The sequence below is a fragment of the Diplotaxodon limnothrissa genome, linkage group LG3 (genome assembly GCF_057381915.1).
Source record: "Diplotaxodon limnothrissa isolate DT_005_m linkage group LG3, D_limnothrissa_male_GT1.1, whole genome shotgun sequence".
Lineage (NCBI taxonomy): Eukaryota > Metazoa > Chordata > Actinopteri > Cichliformes > Cichlidae > Diplotaxodon > Diplotaxodon limnothrissa.
In genome coordinates this window covers 22,128,364-22,139,180 of record NC_140598.1, presented here as the reverse complement: position 1 = coordinate 22,139,180, position 10,817 = coordinate 22,128,364, and positions in this window count along the sequence as shown.

Genomic DNA, 10,817 nt, shown 5'->3' with positions numbered 1-10,817 from the left:
ACTTAACAATGTGGTGTATGCTGTACAGTGTAGCGAGGAATGCCCAGACCTCTACATTGGAGAGACCAAACAGCCACTTCACAAGCGCATGGCACAACATAGAAGAGCCACCTCCACAGGACAAGACTCAGCAGTCCATCTGCATCTAAAGGTCAAAGGTCACTCTTTCGAGGATGCCAATGTTCACATTTTGGACAGAGAGGACAGATGGTTTGAAAGAGGAGTGAAAGAAGCCATCTATGTCCACTGTGAGCGACCATCTTTGAACAGAGGCGGGGGTTTACGACACCAACTCTCTGCCATCTATAATCCAGTTTTGAGATCCCTTCCCAGACGCCTTAACGCCCACTCACATCCTGGGCCATCTGACCTCAGGAATTCGCATGATAAGGTGGGGCCAGGTTTCACAATGAGCTCACCCGAAACCCTGGCTGATTGGGACCCACACCCATTTTCACACCTTGCCTCAGGGGATTGGAGGATTATCAGGGGGTCCTTTTGTCCTTCTTTGGGGGGATACTCCCACTGGGTTTAAATCTGGGACTCCCAACCATTTGACCTTAGAACTGAAGAAGCTTCTCGGATGAGAGGTGAAACGTCTTTAAGCAACTTAAAGAAGTCCAGACGCTGGATGACTGAGAACCTTCACAGACATCTTTTCAAGAAGTTTTGAAGGAAAATGTACTTTGGAGGAAGGGATTTATTTTGCAAGAAATGTGGGATCTTTACCAAACCTTTGGTGGCCCAGATCTGGTTTGCCAGAGGTGGCCCACACATGGGCCAGCACAAGGCCAGTTGCAGACACACTGCTGGCCCTGTGCTGGGCCAGATCAGTTTCAGCTCTGGCCCCAGATGTCAGCCTTATGTGTACCTTAATCAAGCCATGTAATAACAACATGTACCGGAACATAATAGTGCAAAAGTAACATGACAAAACTCTGTTCAGACAGTGAATGTACTAATTCTTATATAATACTTTGCTACTCTCGCAGATTACTCAAAGTGCTCAATACAACATGCCACACTTTCTCTAAACTGAGTGCTTCCCAACTTCATTCATACACATTCACACTCTTGACATACGGACTGGTGGAGCCAGGGACCGAGCCAGGGACCGAGCCACTAACCTTCCAATCAATAGGTGACCTGCTCTACCGCTGAGCTACAGCCACCTGTGGTAAACATGAGTAAATCCTCACTAGGTTTTGGATAAAGTGTACACTCATAAACCTGTCAAACCTGCATTTGAAACATTGGTTACCATAGCAGTATAGTATTGCAACATGGCATTTGGGTCTTCTAACTAAAATAGGAAAATAGAAACATAAATAGTGCCATAATTGCCAGGCCTGGCCCACATCTTGTTGACATATACCCTGCCATGACACCAGTCAGTCAGAAGTGCCAGCTTGATGCCGGATCTGGGCCAGACCTGTTTTCTATGAGCCTGAGCCACATACACTAAACCACAATTGGGCCAGATGTGACATGCCATCACATAAACAGTGCTCTCTTTGCCAGGCCTGGCCAAATCTGGATGACATACCACTTATCATACCAGCAGTCAGCCAGCAGTGCCGACTTGACACCAGATCCAGGCCAGACCTGTCTGCTATGTGGGGCAGTGAATGAGTTAAAAAAAAAAAACCCGACAGTGCCGAGCAGCAGCACAAGGTTTAACTAAGGTACAGGCAAGAGAAACCTCAAACATCACAGGACTATGGTCAGAAAACAGCATCACAAATCTCAACGTTAAACAGAAAAAACATGAGATAAAAAAGATCAAGTGTGTCCACGTTCATGTGTGGGACTGGGCACACATTGCACCAGATGAAAAGAATCAATATGGTTTAAAAAGCCCTTTGCCATGGGCATATCAGGACAACACAATGAATATTACGATCCCCAACAATAAATTTTGTCACATTTTGACATGTATTCTGCCAAGAAGTCAGCGAAGTTATTCACAAAGTCCTTGTTGTATTTTAGAGGCCGTTAAGCCACCTCACGCAACACTGAGTGAGAGCAGCCCAGCTCAGATATCAGTCTGTAGTGTCCAGTTTCTGCTTACAGGATTCTGTACATTGGACAAAAAGAACAGCAGATAAAATCTTAAAAAAATGGTTGGATCAAATAAACTTGGACAGATCCCATACATGATTACCTCAATACCTTTCGATAGATTACATAATTTAACATCTGTGGAACAGGATGCCTTGAAAAATCTTATACAAGAAAAGCACATTGTTATAAAAAATGCAGATAAGGTTGGTCAAATCTGTATTCTGGATAAAAAGGATTATTTACAGGAAGTCTACTGACAATTACAAGACATAAAATATTAAAATGTTTACAAGCTCCATTAAAACCAGAGACTCAGAATCTTGTCAAAAGTATTGTGAGGGAGCTAAGAAAAGAGGGTTATATTTCAGGAAAAATATATGTCTGCTCCAATTTTTCCTCGTCCTCGCTTATTTTTTCTTTGACCAAAGATTCATAAATCTCCAGAGACTTCTCCAGGTCTGTTGCATTTAAAATCCCTGTAGGATGACCAATTGTTACTGACTGTGACTCTAAATCACAGAATCACAGCATATATAGGCTCTTTTCTAAATGCCAGTTATGTGAAAGATACTTAGAGACTTAGACTTACAGCTTTTTATTGTCATTGTGCAGTTTCTTGCACAGCGAAATTGGGTAGCTGGACCACAAAGGTGCTAAATTAAGAAGAAGAGAAACCAATATACAACGAAGGTGGAAAAATAAATAAATAAATAATTAATTAAATAAATAGAATAAAATAAAAAGCAGTGTATATGTATACATAGGTAATTGGAATTATATACATGGTGTATGTGTTGAAAACATTGAAGCAGACTGAGACCAAAATAATTGCACATGAGCCAAAAATATTGCACAGAACATGAAAACATACATATGACTTTATTGCCAAACTGAAAGATGTGAATGATCCATATGATACCTTACTTTTTACAATAAATGTGGAGTCCGTCTGTACCAACATAGACACAGGGATGGGCTTACTGGCAGTGGATAAAATCTTTAACCCTTTAAGACCTACCATAGAACCAAGTCCGCCAGAGCTTACTTTATATTTTTACATGCTGTAGTGCCATTTTTGGGAGCATTTCAAGTTGCTATACATCAAAACACCGTTATAGCCCATATTTTAATAATATGTATGCATTAAGTCCATAGTAACTATATTAATTGCAAAAAGTGCAATAAACTACAAAAGAATTGAAAATCGTTTTTGTTTGTTTCTTTTACAAATATTTCTAGTTAGAGGAATTTCAGAGGTTTATCCCTCAAAACTTTAAATACAAAAAAGTTGCAAAAAATAGTTTACAACAACAGGAAATTTATTTTGAGTGTCTTCATAGTTTTATTTTTGAGATACAGCAATTTTTATATACTATAGGAAAAATGAAAAACAACCCCATCATGCAAATTTGCAAAGAAAACAGCATGTGCATCAAAATAAACTATTTCCAGCAGTGCAATTCGACTTCTAAGCATCCCAGAAACTATTCAGAAAAGCATAAAGTCAAACATGACTTATAAAAACACCAGTGTAGCCTGGTCTCAAATATCTATTTTAGACACTACAGGTTAAAAGGATATAAATATTGTCATGTAAAAACTTTATTGTAAATATTTCATATGTGTTTAAAAAAACAAAACAAGAGTTCAAATGCATTAAAAACGTGTTTAAAATCACAATAAATAGAAGTCAATTATAATTTAAGTGTTCATGGAGTTAAAGTTACAAGAAACCCAAAGGTTTGTTATCTAATGTAAAACAAGGAAAACTTTGTATTTGCTTCAAGTTGTTTTACAAGCTCATTTTGGGTTGTCAATCTTGTATTTGTTTTATCCCATTGGTTGATGTAAACCTATTGTCCAATCAGACGTAAGGAAGGCGGGATCTAAGTGAGGCGAAGAAAAGAAAAACTAAGCTAGTGAGGGTCGGCAGCAGCACGTTACCGGAGGAGGTTGTGTACCAGAGCTAACGGGAGAATAGTCAAAACAATAGCCGTGGATGCAGAGTCTATGTTCCTGTTATGGACTGTTTTGCCCTGTGATGATGGACCGAGAGGAATTCTCTGGACCCTTCTGCTGTGGATAGGATTTCCGTGGGTTTGTCCCAGTGTGCTCAGCAGCCCATGTATGCCGCTAATTCCGACCACGTTGCCGAGTGGAGGCCGCATGGTCACAAACCGAGCCTGCCCCTCAGCTTGTCCTCGCACTTAGCCCGAAGGATTTGTGAGTAGCCACGAGCACGTGCGTTTTGTTTTCTGCTTGTTTATCAAGCGAAGCGGCCATTTGTGTTTTTCTGGCCCAACGAGCCCGAGCAACGATCAGGCCTGCAACGGTTTCAGTAAATGAGCTCTAAAAGGTTACAAATTTGAACTGAACTAAAAAGGGGAATATCTTGGATAAATGTGTTGTTTCTAAAACATTGACTGTGAATAGAGGAAAAAACCATCCAATTGAATTGTAAGGAAACACTGCAGAACTTGGAATATTGTATTTTTTATTTTTATTTAAATCATACTTTGTTTTGACTAAATCTTACATGTTGAATTTAAAGTTTTGTGTTGTGTCATATTTATGATTTACAGAGTTTATAAGTGATAAGGGTTACTAAAGGTAAAAGAGAGGTTTAACATGTTAGATAAATTCATTATTCTTAGTGAAGATTAGACAGAACTCCTTATTTTCACTAAGTGGAGGCACCGCCAACATTAAGATTTCTAAGTACAAAGGTTAAAACTGGTTAGCTATCGTTTCTCCTGTTTACCAATAAAATAAGTAACGTACCCAGGGCCCCGCTCAGAGTACTATCACCATCTTAACCGAGGGTTATTCCAGAGCTACTTGAGTTGGGTGCTACACCAGTATAGGCTTTTAAGGCCTACAAGTAAAAAACGACATTTTCCGCAAAAATGACATCACTTCCGGTTTTGGACAGGAAATGGTGGACATGCGATCATTCGCACTGACTTTCTTTCAATGTGGGAAGTGTAATGAACAGCTGATCGGCTCGGCAAAGCGTGTTTCTGGAATATTATGTTTTTGTTCCTAGCGCTTTTATGCAATTTTTGCAAAGCTGTGGAAGGAAACCTTGACCGAGGACAAGCTGATGGCATAAGATTTAAGTACAACTCCTCCGGTTTCATATGCAAAAAAAAATAATGCGCTAGCTTACGTGGTTGCAGTGCTACCGGGATTTAAAAATAGTTACACAAAACGGAGCGTGCCCGCTCAGACTGGCTTTAAAGGGTTAATAAAATCTGAATTTTAAAGGCCCTGATGATCAAATTTTATTCAACTATGTACTAAGGTTTATTTGAAGGATACAAACAGACACATACTGTTAAATAAAAATAGTTATCCTAGACATTTTCCAGGGGCATTATTAAATCTTAGTCGATTAGAGTACATCATATCTGTCTCTTTAAGGAGCGTATGGAAGAAGCTACTTCAGTGTTGTTTAAGGCTTTAAGACCTTGAGGTTACTCAGCCTGCTTCTTACCACATATTAAAAGTGAAGTGAGAACACGCTTTACAGTTTTTTCTGATTGCTTAAGCACATTTTTTGTAACTATTGGCTAATTTTCCATCCATCCATTCACTTCCGCTTATCCTTTTTCAGGGTCGCGGGGGGCGCTAGAGCCTATCCCAGCTGTCATAAGGCGAGAGGCGGGGTACACCCTGGACAGGTCGCCAGTCTGTCGCAGGGCCAACACAAAGGGACAGACAACCATTCGCACTCACATTCACTCGCACATTCACACCTAATGGCAATTTGGATTTTCCGATTAACCTATCCCCACAAGCTGCATGTCTTTGGACGGTGGGAGGAAGCCGGAGTACCCGGAGGGAACCCACGCAAACACGGGGAGAACATGCAAACTCCACACAGAAAGACCCCGGCCTGATGGTGGAATTGAACTCAGGACCTTCTTGCTGTGCGGCAACAGTGCTAACCACTGTGCCACCGTGCTGCCTATTGGCTAATTTTGCAAAACTCTTCACACAAATAAGAAAACCTGTCACCCAATCATCAAAACATTGTAGTTCTCTTGCAAAAGCAAACACAGCTGGATTAACTCTTCACACCTTCGTAAAAATGGTGTTTCCGTATCAAACAGTACACACAAGCCATCATCTACTAAGCACACAATGCGCCAACTGCACACTGATGGTATGAATACAAAACACATCTGGCTTTTGCTTTCTCTGTGCACAAGGTAGGCTATGTCAGTTTGAGCTCATACTTCTGTCATAGATCCATAAGCATAGAGGGATCCAAACTTCAAGTACTGGTGTTTATTCAAACACATCAAAACAAACACAAGTGTTTATTTCCAAGTATAGGATTATTTGCAATCGCCATAATGACTATATGGGTTACTTGGTCTGCAGTGAACATGCTTCCTCTGCCCCAGCATCTGGTCATCTAGCAATTCTGTAAAGTAACAATTTCAGTATTTTTACATCAATGGTATTGGTGTGTTTCTCATTGGCATATGGCAGTGCTACAAATCTTTGTGCGAAGTGACTGTACTAACCGATTCTCATTTCAAAATGTCCTTATGATGCTTGCTACAGTGTAGCGGCTCGAGTTAGGCTGGACCCGTTGGCCAGCTACCCTCAGGGTCATTCCACAGTTGATTACATGGTCCACTATTGTAGCTCTGATGTCATCAGCAATTCTATTTCTTACTCTTTTTACCCTTCCCCCCCTCCTCATCTTCCTCTCCCCCCTCCTCGTCTTCCTCTTGCTCCTCCTTGTCCTTGTCGTCCTCTTCGTCCTACTTCTTCACCTCCACGTCCTCTTCCTCGGCCTCCTCTACTTCTCACTCTTTCTGCTCCCTCCATTATACTCCGCACACACAGCTTACCTGTATTATAGTGCTTAGGCTGATTGCAAAGTGAACTAATTATCTAAAACAGTTTTCACATGTGAAAGTGTGTCAGACAGTTGGCAAATTAGTGTTAATGATAGCCATACATGTGTATACTTTTGCTAGGAGTGTGTTGGAAATTTGGTAATTGAGTGTTGTGCAGTGAATTGTGCCTACAGTTTTGCAAAGTGTGTGTTACAAAATTGCAAACTGAGTGCAAAGCAGTTTTTGTGCTTTTAGTTTTGCAAACACAGTGAGTGGTTTTGGTATAAGTCTGAATGGTTTTAGGAATTGTGCTACAGGAATCACAGTTAGGGTTTAAGCATTCAGAAAAAACTGTAATACTTCTTTATTGATGACCCAACAAGCCCTTCCTCCTTTACAGCAATTGAAAAAGATTACAGCTTATAGAAGAAGTAGAAATCTAAAGGATATGCTGTTACGCAATAAATTGAATCCTGTGCCTTTAAATAATTTAGATGAGTTTTAAACAAGTACTCTCCTTTATTATTCTCTAAACTCAGCCATTTCCCTTTCTCCACCTTTTGGTATTTATCTTTTCTTTTCTTATTTCCTTCCAACCTTAACCTTTTTCCTGTTTCTTTCTTAAACCTTTTTTCCCTTTTATTTTAGAGGTAAATTTATTCATTCCCTTATCCTTATCTTATTTCTTTCTCGAACCTTTCTTTCCCTGTTCCCTGATATTTTACAGCTAAATTAATTTTCTTATTCTGTGTTTGTACTTTTGTTTACTTTTCTTATTCCCACTTATGGTTTTTTTTAGGTTATTTTTTTATTTGGTCTTTCCTGTGACATTTTATGACAAATTCTGGTTGTGGAGGTCAGGAGGAAAATAAATCAAAGTTCATTTTTTCACTTTCATCTTTTTTATCTTAAAGAATAATTTCTTCTCTTTTGGTGTGTTTTATTTGGGATTCAAAATGTGATAAGACATTTAATTTTGGTTTCGATGTAAAAATAAATTGTGTGTATAGGTTGATTTTTTTCTACATTTTTCATCACTGTATTATATTTTCTCTCCTGTCACCTGTATTAATGAACGGCCCTAACATTAGTTTGGATCATTTTTATTGCTCAAATTGATGGATCTTAGTTTCTGACCCTCCTCCAATTTTTACTTCCTGTATTTCTCCAGGTGATGGGAGCAAATATCCACAAATAAATACGATGAATGATGATGTAGTGCCCCAACTCTGAGTTTTCACTCATTTAATTCTCTAATCTAACCCTAAACAAAACTATACCCTAACTGTAACCCTGACACTAAAACCATATTTTGAGTCTCAAAAGTACTTTCAAACTCGTGAGGACGGCACTTTGTCCTCATAAGTAACTGTTGGTCCCCACAAGTACAGTAGCATGCCAATATTCTGAACTCACAAAGATGTCTAAACATGTATACACACACACACAACCACACACACACACATACACACTGTAACAGCCACTATGGTGTGGTGTCCCTTTAAGACACCCAAGTCGAGGGTTAAGGGTGTCATCAGTGTGTGCCACTGGTCTCTCTCTCTCTCACACTGGGATTATGAGGACACGTGCCTTCACGCTTGTGCTTAACGAGGGACGGATTTATGTTTTCTTCTCCAGACCTTTTTTTTTGTTTTATTTGCAACGCTTGGGTTGTATGAACGCTGGGCGTTATGTTGTTGAGCCGCAGCCGTTCAACCGGGCTTTTATATGGTTGTTGAGGAAGGCGTATTAAAGAACCACCGTGGATTACCGATACCAGCGTGGGTGTGTGTTCTTCCGACTAGCCTGCTAGGTGTTTTGCCACCTCCTCTCAACCACTAAACGCAACCCGACGTTACAAAATGGCGCCCGAACATCTTCTCTTGAACCTCAGTATGCAGTATCTTCGAGCAGCTGATGACTGATACACTAAAAAGTACATCGCGGCAAAGTCGATCTAGTAGTAGCCTGCCATACTTCGCGGAAACAGACCAGGCTGGCCTCGACGTGGACGTCCGATTCGCCGGATCACGGAGGTGTGTTTCTACGGCAACGAGTGAAGCCGCCGCAGCGCTGTTTTCGGGATGTATTATCGTCATCTGCCGAACGCCTTTACTGCGACATTTTTGGATTAACGTGGATTCACGCTACTTGGACGCGAGACGGATGCCGCTTCTTCATAGTTTCTGAAGTGCATGTATGCGAAGTAAAGCGCACCGGACTTTTTTTCTTCCTCACCAGCTGAGCTCACGCTGCAGACTTTTCTTCGTTCGTACGGTCTCTGCAACTGGGAACTTTTCCACGGGACAAACCTCTATGCCGTGTCAGGACTGGACAAGTTTGGAGTCCTCTGGAAAATCGCCGAACTGATGTTGTGAGTGTATATTTAAAAAAAACAAAAAACCCTGTCTATATTTCAAACTGATTTGCTATTGATTCTCACTGGCTTAACTGTTGTTATTGAGATGCTGTTTTAAGTGCATTTGACTTGAAAAGGTGTTACTCATACACAGTTACTCGTAAGTTTGGATCTATTTTACACCTAAATGCTTTTGATCCAGGGTGTTTACTCCTTCTACCTCCACGTTTCAAAGTCAGATAAAACATTTGTAGCTAAACTTCAGAATTCACATGTTTTGTATATTTTTGTGTGACCAAAACTGAAGTTGATTTCAGCTCAACTGCTACCTTATATAGATTAGGGTCTTTGATAAGTGTGTATTATGGCTACTCATCCTGACTTGACTGACATGTGTGATGATATAGACTTTATGTTACACCCCAACCAACTTACTGCCAGACATAGTACTGCTGACCTTGAGCATAAAGTGCAAAGTCTGCAAGCAGAGGTTGATATGCTTCAGCAGTGTCTTCATGACTCTTTGGACCTCCAGAGGAATATTTTGGAGCAGTGGACTCAACAAAAAAGACCAGTCCCAAAAGTACCAGCTGCCCAGATTACTCACCCTTTTCCTCAGGCCTCCTCTACTCCATATGTGCCAGGCCTACCAACCAGGGGAACGGAGCAATCTATCTCAGCACCTGGCCCCACGCAGCCCGCCAGGGCCTTGTCCCAATCCCAGTCAGATTCGCCGGAGCTAATTAATACAACCAGAGTCCTTGCTGCGGCATTGCACCAAGCTAAATTGGAGCCCAAGGTGTTCGCTAATGATGGCAGCCTTCACCCAGAAGAATGGCTACAGTCTGTTACTGCTTATAAAACCTCATTAGACGTAACAGACGCCCAAATACTCAGAGAGCTACCACACTTCCTAGCTAAGGAACCAAGAAAGTGGTCTAATGTGCTCATTCCTCACGTATCTACATGGGCTAAGTTTTGTGAACTTTTCAGAACTGTCTTCTTGCCTGCTGACAACCAGGAGCAGGTTTTGAGAGGCATCCTGGACCGTTTCCAGCACCCCGAAGAGCCTCTGCCAACGTTTGTTACCCATATGCTCAGCCAATAACTCAGCCCTCATCGCCTTTGTTAGATCAAAGTGTGCCACCAGTGCTCAATCACGTTGAAGATGGAACTTCGCAAGCATCGTGGAACACCCCTCTCAGAGTTAAAGTGAACTTTAATGGGGCAGCTCTGGATGCCACACTAGATACAGGGGCATCTCTTTCAGCAGTAAATGCAGACCTGTTGTCTGAGGGAAACCGAAATCAGTCATTAAAGAATCCGTGGGATTCTCCTCCCATAAGACTGGCCAACGGCACTAACTGCAGTCCATTGGGAATAACCTGGTTAACCATTGGATTTATGGGCAAGCGAGTCTATCAGCGGTTTGTGATAGTGCAGGACCTGTCATCCCCCTTTGTTCTTGGGATGGACTTTATGACTCGCACTTCACTAACAATACATGTCCCAACAAGAACTGTAATTATGGATGATAA